The sequence below is a fragment of the Dipodomys spectabilis genome, unplaced genomic scaffold, assembly GCF_019054845.1.
Source record: "Dipodomys spectabilis isolate Male_0828 unplaced genomic scaffold, ASM1905484v1 ptg000164l, whole genome shotgun sequence".
NCBI classification, from domain to species: Eukaryota; Metazoa; Chordata; class Mammalia; order Rodentia; family Heteromyidae; genus Dipodomys; species Dipodomys spectabilis.
This window is the reverse complement of record NW_024870841.1, coordinates 1,065,706-1,076,315: the sequence shown is the minus strand read 5'-3', so window position 1 is coordinate 1,076,315 and position 10,610 is coordinate 1,065,706.

Here is a 10,610-nt window from a genome sequence, read left to right as displayed (position 1 = left end):
TCATTGTTGCAACAGGTCCACCTGAATCCTTAAACGACTTGTTTGTCCCCATCTCCTCCACAAGTTATACTGACATCAAATATAATGAAAGCGGGGGTTACACTGTGGGGGAGGGACATACAAAGCAACAAAGAAATAATCTTATAAATGCATTAGAAACACAAGCATGAAAGAAAAAAATCATTAAAATACATATATAAGGGGTCGTTTTCCTAACATCACGTCATCTGACCTTTTCTGCTTGACTCATACATATACTAGATATTGCATATAAGGGAAACCATGGGACCTATGTTTCTTTGGGCCTGGCTTACTTCACTAAATATAATTTTTTCCAAGCCTTTCCATTTCCTAACAAATGGGGAAATGTCATTCTTTCTGATGGAGGCACAGAATTCCATTGTGTATATATACCACATTTTCTTGATCCATTCATCTACTGAGGGGCATCTGGGTTGGTTCCATATCTTAGCTATGGTAAATAATGCTGCAATAAACATAGTTGTGCTGGTAGCTTTAGTGTGGTCTTGTTTGTAAACATTTGGGTAAATGCCCAAAAGTGGGATTGCTGGGTCATAGGGGAGTTCTATTCATTCTTCAAGGAAATAGAAGAGTCAATCCAAAAATTCATATGGAACAATAAAAGACCCCGAATAGCAAAAATGCTCCTCAATGGAAAGAACACTGCTGGAGGAATATCAATACCAAATTTCAAACTCTGCTATAAGGCCATAGTAATCAAAACAGCGTGGTATTGGCATAAGAACAGACCTCAGGACCAATGGAATAGAATTGAAAACCCAGAAATGAACCCACAGACCTATAGCCATCTGATCTTCGATAAGGGAGCTAAAACAATACAATGGAAGAAAGACAGCTCTTCAGTAAATGGTGCTGGCAAAATTGGTTAACTACATGTAGAAAACTAAAGCTAGATCCTTATATTTCACCCTGCACCAGAATCAACTCCAAATGGATCAAAGACCTTGAACTCAAAACAGACACTCTGAAAACATTACAGGATGGAATAGGAGAAACCCTAGGTCTCCTTGGCTCAGGCCGAAATTTTCTGAATAGAGACCCGGAAACACAACAAATCAAAGAAAGATTGGACAAATGAATATAATATTTTTATATTAATGATGTCCCTTTTAAGATTTTAATCTATTGTCCTATCTGTTGATATCGTCTGTTATCCTTGAATGTGGCTAGTAATATGCAAATGCCTACTAAGGAAAAAAGAATAAATGATAATAATAATAATGGTTAGATATTCGCTTGCTCAGGTAGCAAATGAATCTTTTTTACCCTAAAAGATTGATAATATAGAGCAAAGGAACTTCCTTGCATTAACATCGAGTTTGACTGCAAATTGGAAACAACTTCCAGGAATAAAAGAATACATATGAAAACTACACTGAGATTCCTACTACTTCCCGTTAAAAAAAGAAATCATATCAGAAACTGGAACATATGTGACCAAATGGGAATGCTGCTAGTCTGTTGTATTAGTGTAGACAAGATTCAACCACCTTGGAAAGCATTTTGGAGGTTCCTCATATATTAAAAACAGAGCTCCTGTATCAATCAGCAATCCTATTCCTTTGCATTGACCTGAAGGATTGCATACTAGTATATAATAAACATACCAACATGACTATGAATATTGTTATAATTACTTAATATAGCTAATGACGGAACAAACACTGGTAGATCATTGCCTTTGGCCTACTGCATATAACCATTTCTTGAAATGTGTACATCCGGTAAATTCCTAAAGCTATTAGAGGCAAAATGGGTTGAAGTCGATATTGGAAATTAGGAAGATGTTTTAAAAGACTTGTAATTACTGTTCAAATGTGTCAGCTTTTTCCTTCTTATAAAAATATAATTGTTTTGTTTGTCATTGGGCTGAAATGTGGGCATTAGCACTGTCCTTCAATACTTCAGCTCGAGGCTAGCTCTCTACAAGGAATCAAACCTAGAGTCTCATGCATACTTGGCAACAACTCTAATATTTAGCCACTTTCCCAGACAAAAAAAATAATCTTTAATCCAACCTATAATAATTTTACCTAAAGATAAATTATGTTGTACACATTTTTTAGTTTGATTTCATAACCTGGTATCTGATCAGAACATTTCAGCCCCCCCCAACACACACACACACATTTTCGCACCAAAAATTCCCACTGAAAGAATGAATATATAAGCAGCATGTTACTAACATAAGTTACTCTAGGAAGGAATCCCAGTTTGAAAATATTTACTTTTTTTTAATTTAATTTAATTTTTTTGTGAACATATTGTACAGAGTGGTTACAATTACATGGTCAGGATAATGCGTACATTTCCTATCAAGCATTGCAGCCCCCTCCTTTGTTTACCCTTCACATCCCTTCCCAGCCTCCTCTACCCCTCCAATCCTCCCCCCACACACCGCACCAACGTTGTAAAGCTCGTTTTCGACATGACAACTTGTACTTCTCATTGTTGAAACAGGTCCACCTGTGTCCTTAAACGACTTGTTTTTCCCCATCTCCTATACAAGTTATACTGACATCAAATATAGTGAAAGCACGGGTTATACTGTAGGGGAGAGACATACAAAGCAACAAAGAAATAATCTTATAAATGCGTTAGAAACACATGCATGAAAGAAAAAAACATTAAAATACATATCTAAGGTTTCATTTTCCTAACATCACATTATCTGACCTTTTGCGCTTGACTCATACATATACTAGATATTGCAAATAAGGGAAACCATGGGACCTATGTTTCTTTGGGCCTGGCTTACTTCACTTAATATAATTTTTTCAAAGTTTTTCCATTTCCTAACAAATGGGGCAATGTCATTCTTTCTGATGGAGGCATAGAGATTCTTAAAGATGTCCTACACACAGAAAACCAACAAGACCACAATGAAGGCCAAAAAACTGCACCCAAACTGAGAATCCCAGAACCATAGGAAGAACCCAGTTTTTGCCGCCCCCAAGAAGGTGGATAACATGGCAGGAACTCCCAAATACTTCTCAGTTCTATCTCTTAAGGTTAACGGACTTAACTCTCCAATTAAGGGACATAGACTGTCTAGTTGGATTAAAAAACAGGACCCTTCTATCTGCTGCCTTCAGGAGTCACATCTTGCCCGTAAAAACAAACACATTTTCAATGTTAAAGGCTGGAACAAAATCCACCAAGCAAACGGCCCCCATAAACAGGCAAGAGTTGCAATCCTAATATCAGATAAAATAGACTTCAAATTAAAATTCATGAGAGGAGATAAAGAAGGTTGCTACATACTAATTAAGGGATCTCTCCTTCAGGAGGATATTACAATTCTAAATATCTACTCGCCAAACTATGGAGCACCCAAATTTATCAAAGAAACACTACTTTCCCTCAAATCCGACATAGATCCAAAGACATTAATTGTTGGGGATTTTAACACACCACTCTCCCCACTAGATAGATCAACTCTGCAAAAACTCAACAGAGAAACCGCAGATCTAAATAGCTGAATAGATCAACGAGATTTAACAGACATCTATCGAACATTTTACCCAGCAGCAAAAGGATACATGTTTTTCTCAGCAGCACATGGAACATTTTCTTAAATAGACCACATTTTAGGCCACAAAGCAAACTTTTCTAAATTCAGAAACATTGAAGTTATATCTTGCATTCTCTGTGAACACAAGGGAATAAAATTAGAACTCAACACCAAAAGCCACTAAAGAAAGTCCAGTATCACATGGAGGCTGAACAACACACTGGTGAATCACTAGTTGGTCAAGGAAGAGATTAGAAAGGAAATTCAAATGTTCATGCTATTCAACAAAAATGAACACACAAATTACCAGCTCCTCTGGGAAACAGCAAAGGCAGTACTCAGAGGCAAGTTCATAGCTCTGAGCTCCTTAATCAACAAATTGGAGAGATCTGAAACCAAAAATTTAATGACACATCTAAACCTCCTTGAAAAAGAGCAGCAAGATAAACCCCAATCCAGTAGGAGGAAAGAAATAATTAAAATTAAATCAGAGTTAAATGAATTAGATTCCAAAAAAAAACTATTAAAAGAATCAACAAAACAAAGAGTTGGTTCTTCAAAAAAATTAACAAACTTGACAGACGCTTAGCAAATCTTATCAGAAAAAGAAGAGAAAACACCCAAATAAATAAAATCACAGATGAGAATGGAAACATCACCACGGAAACAACCAAGATTTAGAACATGATAAGGGAATACTTCTCAAAACTTTATGCTAATAAGTTTGAGAACTTGACAGAAATGGACCTTTTCCTAGCAAATATTGACATGCCAAAACGAAACCAAGATGATTTAAACCAGCTTAACTGGCCCATATCAAGCATTCAAATAGAAACAGCAATAAGAGCCCTCCCATCTAAGAAAAGTCCAGGACCAGATGGATTTACAGCGGAATTCTACAAGGCTTTCAAAACCGAGCTCACACCAATACTCCTCCAAGTCTTCAATGAAATTGAAAGAGAAAGTTCACTACCGAACACATTCTAAAATGTTTTCATTCATTCCCTAATATCGTCCTCTGCCTTGAATTATTTGCATTAAACTTATTCAACTATAGAAGACCAGTTATCACAGCTGAACACAGACAAATAACAAAACACGATACACTTTAATTACCTTTGATATATTGTAAAATTTAGACCAAACACATTTGTGCATTTATTTGAATCAACCCCAAATTTATGTACTACCAAACGAATGGAGACTGATGCTGATTTTGAGAATTTTTCACATTGAAAGAATTTGGAATTAGGTTATGGCTGGTTTTCACAGTAGTCATTGTGCAATTGGAAAGTGTCTATACAACCATAAGAAAAAAAAAAAAACAACTTCATTGCTTTGATTATTTTGAAGATTAGATTATGTATGTACAAAGAACTTGATTTTAAAGTTTTCATACTTCATCATAAAGGGGTGTTGGATCATGTCAAATGCTTTCTCTGCATCTATTGAGATAACCATGTGGTTCTTATCCTTGCTTCTGTTGATGTGATCAATTATATTCATTCATTTGCTTATATTGAACCTGCTTTGCATCACTGAAATGAATCCTGTTTGATCATGTTGTATGATTCTTTGGATGGATTGTTGAAGTAAATTGGCCAAAATTTTGTTGAGAAGTTTTGCATCAATGTTCATCAAATGAATGAGTCTATAGTTCTCTTTCTTTGATGAGTCCCTTCCTGGTTTTGGGATGCGGATTATGATGGCTTCATAAAATGTGTTCCGTAGTGAAATTTCTCTTTCAATTTCATTGAAGAGATGGAGGAGTATTAGCGTGAGCTCTTGTTTGAAGGTCTTGTAGAATTCTGCTATAAAACCACCTGGTCCTGGACTTTTCTGAGATGGGAGGTCTCTTATTCCCAACCTCATTTTTCAAGGAAATAGAGAGGCAATCCAAAAATTAATATGGAAAAATAAAAGAGCAAAAACGATCCTCAACAGAAAGAACAGGGCTGGAGGAATATCAATACCAAATTTCAAACTCTACAATAAAGCCATAGTAATCAAAACAGCTTGGTACTGGCACACAAGGACAGACCTCAGGACCAATGGAATAGAATTGAAAACACAGAAATGAACCTACAAACCTATAGCCATCTCATCTTGATAAGGGAGCTAAAAAAATAGAATGGAAGAAAGAGAGCCTCTTCAGTAAATAGTGCTGGCAAAATTGGTTAACTAGTTGTAGAAAACTAAAGCTAGATCCTTATATATCACCCTGCACCAGAATCAACTCCAAATGGATCAAAGAACTTGAAATAAAAGCAGACACTCTGAAAACATTACAGGATGGAATAGGAGAAACCCTAGGTCTCCTTGGCACTGGCCGCAATTTTCTTAATAGAGACCCAGAAACGCAACAAATCAAAGAAAAGTTGGACAAATGGGATTGCATGAAGTTACAGAGCTTCTGCATGGCAAAGGTCATAGCTAGCAAAATCAATAGAAAGCCCACTGAATGGGAGAAGATCTTCACTAGTCATATAACGGAAAAGGGTGTCATATCTAAAATATACCTGGAACTCAAAAAATTAAATCCCCCAAAAACAAATCCTCAAAGAAACAAGAGCCCAATAAATAAGTGGGCTAAAGACTTAAAGAGAAACTTCTCTGAAGAGGAAAGAAGGATGGCTTATAGACACATGAAGAAATGCTCAACCTCCCTAGCAATAAAATAAATGCAAATCAAAACGACACTGAGATACTTCCTCGCTCCAGTTAGAATGCCTAAAATCAAGAACTCTAAAAACAACAGGTGCTGGAGGGGATGTAGATAGAAGGCAACTTTACTTCATTGTTGGTGGGAGTGTAAACTTGTTCAACCACTTTGGAAAGTAGTATGGAGGTTCCTCAAAAGACTCCACATAGTGGGGCTGGGAATGTGGCTCAGTGGTAGAGCGCTTGGCTTGCATTCCTGAGGCCCTGGGTTCGATTCCTCAGCACCACATAAGCAAAAAAGAAAAAAGGCACAAGTGGCGCTGTGGCTAAAGTGTTGGAGTGCTAGCCTTGACTTAAAGAGCTGAGGGACAGCGCCCAGACATAGAGGTCAGGCCCCATGACCAGACTCCCTCCCCACCCCCTAAAAAAAGACTCCACATGACCCAGCAATCCCACTTTGGGGCATTTACCCAAATGTTTACAAACAAGACCTCACTAAATCTACCAGCACGACTATGTTTATCGCAGCACTATTTACCATAGCTAATATATGGAACCAACCCAAATACCCCTCAGTAGATGACTGGATCAAGAAAATGTGGTATATATACACAATGGAATTCTATGCCTACATCAGAGAGAATGGCATTGCCCCAGTTGTTAGGAAATGGAAAGACTTGGAAAAAATTATATAAAGTGAAGTAAGCTAGGCCCAAAGAAACATAGGTTCCATGGTTTCCCTTAATTGCAATATCTAGTATATGTCTGAGTCAAGCAGAAAAGGTCAGATAAGGTGATGTTAGGGAAATGAACCCTAAATATGTACACCAATGTTTTTTTTTTCTTTCATGTGATTGTTTCTAACACATTTATAAGACTATTTCTTTGTTGCTTTTTATGTCCCTCTCCCACAGTATAACCCCTGCTTTCACTGTATTTCATGTCGGTATAATTTGTGGAGTCGATGGGAACAACCAAATCGTTTAAATAGGGATACACGTGGATCCATTGCAACAATGAGATGTAAGTCATTACGTCGAAAAATAAACTTTACAACTTTGGTACAGGGGAAGGGCGTTTAACAGGGAGGATTGGGTTGTGGGGTGGGGGCACGATGGGAAGGGATAGGAAGGGGAAACAAAGGAGGAGACTAAAATGCTTGATAAGAAATGTACTCATTATCTTGCCCATGAAATTGTAACCCCTCTGTACAGCATTTTCACAATAAAAAAATAAAAATTAAAAAAATAAAATTATCATACTATAGCCACTGTGCACCTGTCTGTATGGAATATTTGAAATTCCGTTGTTATCACATATCCTAATTTGGTATTTTATAGTGTAACATGTATTACAGAAAATGAAGCATCCTCTTCACAGGCAAAACAATAAAATGAATGGAATATTGTTTACAATAAAGCTACCATGAATGCATATTGAGGATTTTCTTAACAATTCCTAACATAGTAAATATTCTTGCAAAGTGAATATATTAATTTGACCAAGTCAGAAATATCTGCAGGTGTTTGTGTCTTCAACAACTATTAAAGAATAATCATCTACATACTTACCTATAAAATCACAATTCTTCATAGCAAATTGGATAAAGTTAATAGAGAAAATAAAAAAAAAACGATTCTTCTGATTCCATTTGGAATACAGTTATTTAAATTGCATTTGAGTCAATAAAAATCAGTAAAATTATGGGTAAGGTTTGCAAATGCAGGCATTTTTACAAAGGAATTCAATTAAGGCGTAGTTACATGTTTTTTTTTTAAATAAAATAATGTCAAATGTATTTCTCTAATTTGGAAATAAATAACCTGAATATTCATGGATTGATGTGAAGGTACATGAAATTAGAAAATGACACTGGCAAATATACTCAAATAATTATATGCTCTATTCAAATTATTAATCCATGAAAAGTTGATAATTGCCAAATGAGAAAATGAAGAGTAATCTTCAGACATTGTGTTCCTCAACAAGTCCCCAGGGTTTCTATGATATAGTTCCCCTTTGAATTTTTTTTTATCATATTACTAAATTGAAAATAGTATACTCCTGTAAGGTGCTCATGTTGATGTGAATAGTTTTCATTCAATACAATTCTTTTATCTTTTATATAGTAAGGCATAGACATTTATTATAAATACACAGTAATTTTTTTCAAAAATATATGAACAATATTTCATTGATTCTAATTGTATAAAAAGATTGGGCAGAGAAATCCAGAAAAAATATTTCCATGTTTACTTGGATATTATCATTGTTAATGGGTAAATTTGAAAAATGTAAAGAGTTTAAAATGTAGGAATATGTATATATTCCCTCTTGAAAATAGAAATTGTTCAACCAAGAATGAGAAGGATTTTCGGTATACTCATTTCATTTAAAATCTTCTGGTTATAGTGATCATCACCCCACATAGATTATTTTTCTTTAATTAGAGAATCAGCATTCATTCGAAAAAGGTGCTGATTGTTAGGAAGGAAGAATTTTATTGAGAATATGAGACTTGTTAGTCATTTTATATAGTTTGTTTATTTTCTTCTCACCCAGGTACATGAGATCCAGATGAAAAATACATTTCTGTTGCCTGTTGTGACAGTATTTCATTGTGTTCCCAAATTTTGGGGCTAAGGTATACCCAAACATAATTGCTATTTAAGATACAGATTTTGATTTTAGGTGCTACATGATGCCTGATTTCAGGCACTTCGCAGTCTTAATTTGCTTTCCACAAGATATAAACAGGTGTATTGAAGAAACTAAACTATTACCATGAAACAACGATTCAATAATTACAAATAGTTGTAAAGCTTCTAGATGAAAATTTAAAAATGCCAATTTTAGACATGCTTTGTTCATTTGGTTAGAATTGCCAGGCTTCAAGTAATATGGTGATAGGATTTAAAGACTTTCACTTGTAAGAATAAAAATAATGAGCAAAATATTCAATAAGTGAACATGACAGATAAAGGTTTCATCATTATTTAAAGGGGGATTTATGCATGAAACAAATTGTTTAAATAGAGATACAGGTGGGCCCATTGCAAACATGAGATTGTTGTACAAGATGTTATGTCGAAAAACGACATTTACAACTTTGGTCTCCCGCCATGGGGGACGGTGTTTGGGGGCTAGGGGAGAAGCAGGAAGAGAGATGGGAAGGGATGGCAATGGGAAACAAAGGAGGACGCAACAATGTTTGATAAGAAATGTACTCATTGCCTTGCTCATGTAATAATAACCCTTCTGTACAGTATCTTCGCAATAAAAAAAGAATGGAAAACTAAAGGAGCTCTTTATACTAAACTCTTAAGAGAAAGGACACTGCAATGTTGACTACATGAGCAGGGAAATAATCATCAAGCATTGCAAAGGTCTAAAGGGGCTAATAATTGTAGGCCTTGTGCTAGAAATGAAGCTTAAATATACTTTCCTAATTAAAATTTTGTTCCATTGAACATAGTATATGTTTATTGGTTTGATTCCATGGAACTCAATGATGAGCATTGACAGGAAACAGCTAAATTTTCAGAAATGTCAACATGATTTTATGCAACCAATTTTCTCATATAGAGAAATTGAACATTTTATATTTTGATGACTGAAGTTTCTCTCTAGATTATGGATTACACATTAAATAATTGAAAATTACTCCACAAAATTCGGAATCACACACTGTAGAACTATAAAGGCCCTTTTACCAGTATGATGTCATTTGCCCAAACCATAGCATGGTCTTGTAACTTGATTAACAATAAGAAGTCCAACTTATCAAATTCTTATGAAATATTTAATGTATAAATGTGAGGAAAGTGAGCGAATATTTAGATTCACATTCAGAGATTTGAAATGTACTTCCACAGGGAGAAAGCATTTTAATTGTGTAGTTAGTTGCTTGGACATACAGTAATATATAGGAAATAGAATAGGACACTGAACCTGTGAGAAGCTAAAGCCGTGACTTTAGAGACACTGAGGACAAAATATGTTATTTATGTATGAGTGGTTGGTGAAAAATATAAGCTAGTACATGCTAGGAGAATGAAAATAAATTGAGCCTTTCTGATGTGTGTCAAATTATACAGCCAGCAGAGGAGGAAACGTTACCCTCTCGATAGATAAGGACTAACATCAAGTAGGGGTCTCAAGAGCAGTGGTCACTTGCTTGCAGTGTGCCTTCAGGATGGGGCTACAGTTATTCTATTATTAATAGAACCATAATCTCTTTGTCATGATTACTCACTTTATTGAACATCATCCCACCTTATGGCAAGTCAATGCTTCCCTGCAGGTACAAAAGATAAAAGCGAAGTTCGCACAGTATGCTCTATATTTTTCCCCTTTAGATTTTCTGAGAACTCTGCTATTGCTCAGTAGAATT